We start from the raw sequence: 3,748 nt of genomic DNA, 5'->3' as shown, positions 1-3,748 counted from the left end.
TCTTTTTGTGTTCTTGTCCCACAACTTAGACCCGCGCCTTCATTTTCGACGCACTCATGTCCCCGAATGATTTTCATTAACGAGATGATGATAGAGGAGTGTCGGGATGCATCGTATTTCCTAGGGCTTGTTGCTTCCTATAGGCTTCCTAACTTAGAGGTCAAAGGGTGGTTTTTAGGGAGACGTTTCGTGCTTGGTTTGTAACCTCTACCCCATCTAGACTTTAGGAGACAAAATCATCCCACGTGACATTCATTCGCTCTAGGATTGGATCAGCTATTTCTACCTCACTCGACAATCCATTCAACTTTTTAGATAAATCTAAATTTAGCCCCTAAAACCTTTCCGGACCAATCCTCACTCTATGTCCCCCACATTGTCATCCGACCAAATCTTTGAGAGGAAAAACCTTATGTAAGTGTATGCATGTTTTCCTACACCTATATGCATATGCAATCTAATCGTGCAAGTTAATGCAAAGGATGCAAACCCGATTTTTTTTTTAGGACATGAATTGCAAGGCTCTAAGTATGTAATGCATGTGGAATGCATGGCTCATGGATCGAAATGTGTAAGTATCACTCCTCCCCCCAGACTTGAATTGAACACCGTCCACGGTGTTAACTCTCGCCTAGTGGGGAGTATAAAAAGAGTAAGTGTGTTACCTCTTCTGGTGGAGTGATCTTCCACTTCGGTGTCTTCTTTTTGTTGTGATCCAACGGGTCCTATGCAATGTGAAGGAAACATGAAGCTTTGATTCCCCTATTTTGAACTTGGTGTAGGGCGAGAGATTCCTTCTTCGATCGGGATTGAAACGGAGTGGCCTCCACAAAGGATAGGACAACATTGATGGGGCCGCATCTACAAGACTTGAAAAGGGCATGTCTTGAGCCTTGAAGTCTTGTATGATCGGTATGTTGTCCGAAATAAACTTCCGTGATTTACCCCAATGGCTGCAAAAATCCATCTGAAACACATGGGAAATCATCGAAAAATGATCAGAATAAATGAGCGGGTCGCCCAAAAAATGGGCGGTCGCTCGGAGAAAGTGATTTTTGCTTAGAGAAAATGAGCGGGTCGCCCAAAAAATGGGCGACCGCTCGTTTTTTTTTTTTTTTGAGCTGGTCGCTCATAAAATGGGCGACCGCTCACTTCCCGAGTTTTTCGATGCAAAACGGATCTTTCCTCGCACTCGTGTTGTATTTGATCGAAGAGGTTGTTACGAGGGAATTTTGGAGGCTTGATTAAGAAAAGAGAAAAGAAACAAAGAAGGTGAAGAATGTACATCCCGGTATGAACCGGGTTGCTAGTTAAGGTCGTAGCTAGACCGAAATGCGGTTCAATCGATTAAAGAGAGGGAGAGTACAGAGGTACCTCCTTCTGGTCTAATACTCCCTGGATTGTATGGCTTGAGTCTTTGAGTGTTGACTATGAAAGTTCCGCCTTTTCCGTTGTCGAGTTCTACCGCTCCATGAGAGGTGACGTTCTTTATGATGAACGGTCCCGACCACCTTGATTTCAGTTTTCCTGAAAAAAGTTTTAGTCGAGAATTAAATAAAAGAACGAGGTCACCTTGTTGGAAGTTTCGATTGAAGATGTGCCGGTCGTGCCACTTCTTGGCCCACTCCTTGTAAATCCACGCGTTTTCATATGCGTCCAAACGAATTTCCTCTAGGTGATGGAGCTCTAGCACTCGTTTCTCCGCTTGTGGAGCAAGTTCGGGGTCCCAATCAGTGTATGATTTCTCTTTTGAACCTTGAGATGAGTCAAGAACGGTATGGGGGTCGACAAGATGCTTCCGGGGTCCAAATCTTCATTCCCAGGTGAAAACAGGCGGGTCGCCCATTTTTCGAGCGGGTCGCTCGCTTCTACAGTGTTTGGATCGTTTTTGCTCAGAGAAAACGGGCGGGTCGCCCGTTTTTTACACAGGGTCGCCCGTTTTTGGTCCCGGTCGCTCGCGTAAACAGTGTGTTTGCTCAGAGAAAACGGGCGGGTCGCCCGTTTTTTACACAGGGTCGCCCGTTTTTGGTCCCGGTCGCTCGCGTAAACAGTGTGACTGCTCAGACAAAATGAGCTGGTCGCCCATTTTTCGGGCGGGTCGCTCATTTTGCTCTGCACTTCACCATCAGGTCTTGAAAACGGGCGGGTCGCCCATTTTTTGGGCGGGTCGCCCGTTTTTGCTGGAATTTCGTTTTCGGCTTCTTGACCGTCCAACGCTCGTCTTATCTCTTCAATCTCCTCCCAATTGCTGTATAGACTTGCTTCTACGGCTATTAGTGACGCTTCAAGCGGATCTACTTCACAAAATTCTCCGATCACTTCTTCCGCCGTTGCTTCAAGTATATCCGCATAACACACCGTATCATTGGTCGAGGGCTGCTTCAAGTTATGATCAAGTGAGAATTCAACTGTTTCATCTCCGATCTTCATAGTTAATCTCCCAGCCCGAACGTGCACTATGGCATCCGTTGTACTAAAAAATGGTCGTCCTAAAATGATTGGAACTTTGGAGTCTTCATCCATGTCTAGCACCACAAAATCGACCGGTACATAAAACTCACCAATCTTCAAAGGTACATCTTCTAATATTCCCGCTGGGTACTTGATCGATCTATCCGCTAATTGTAATGCCATCCTTGTCGGTTTTAGCTCACCGACGTTCAATTTCTTGTAGATTGACAAGGGCATTAAACTTACACTCGCTCCAAGATCACACAAGGCCCGATCGATGTCGATGTTTCCTAGCTTACAAGGGATAGAGAAACTTCCCGGATCAGCCATTTTCGGGGGAAGTTCATGCTTCATGATTGCAGCACTGATCTCGGTACTAAGGGCTACTGTTTCCTTTTCCACAACCCTTTTCCTCGCCAAGATGTCTTTTAGAAACTTCGCATATGAGGGCATTTTGAGAATTACCTCATGAAAGGGCATCGTAATCTCCATCTTTTTCAACATCTCCGCAAACTTCCCAAACTGACTTTCCTCATTAAATTTCCTTAGACGAGAAGGAAAAGGGATCGGAGGTACCTTAGGTGGCGGTGGAATGTAGATGGGTTCTTTCTCATGTTCTTGCACCTTTGGAGTGTCTTCCTCTACAGCCTTGCTTTTTCCTCTCTTGTTAGCCTTGGAGGTGATGTCTTCTCAACCATCGGAGGGGTGATCTCCGAAAGTTGTTTTCCACTCCTCAACTCCACTGCATTGATATATTCCCGAGGGTTTATCTCGTTCTTACCGGGGAGCATGCCTTGCTGTCTTGATGAGGAGGAAGATGCGAGTTGAGCCACTTGATTGTCCAAGATCTTCAAGTGAGCTTGTACTCCTTCCAATTGTTTCTTGAATGCAATTTGCTCATTTTCAATGCTCCAAATGGATACTCCTTGCGATTTTTGACCTTGGAGAATTTGCAACAGCATATCCTTGATGTCCGGGTCTTGCTCCTTGGGTTGTACTTGCTGCGAACTGTAGTTAGAATCCCCTTGGTAGCCTTGGCTCCCTTGAACTTGTTGTTGATACTTTGATTGAAAACCCGGAGGTCCTTAATTGTTCCGTTGGAAGGCGGGTTGAGGATTAAGCGCATTCGACGTGTTCTTGTAGGAGAAGTTGGGATGATTCCTCAATCCCGGATTGTATAGGTTGGACGGATGAGTGTATTGATTAGGCCCGAGATAATTGGCTTCTTCCGCTTCTTGATCAACCATGTACATACCCGGTTGAACTTGCGCTAAATTTTGATCCTCCACAGCAGCTA

The sequence above is a fragment of the Tarenaya hassleriana genome, unplaced genomic scaffold (assembly GCF_000463585.1).
Source record: "Tarenaya hassleriana unplaced genomic scaffold, ASM46358v1 Cleome509, whole genome shotgun sequence".
In the NCBI taxonomy this organism is placed as follows: domain Eukaryota; kingdom Viridiplantae; phylum Streptophyta; class Magnoliopsida; order Brassicales; family Cleomaceae; genus Tarenaya; species Tarenaya hassleriana.
Note: the sequence above shows the minus strand (reverse complement) of the source record.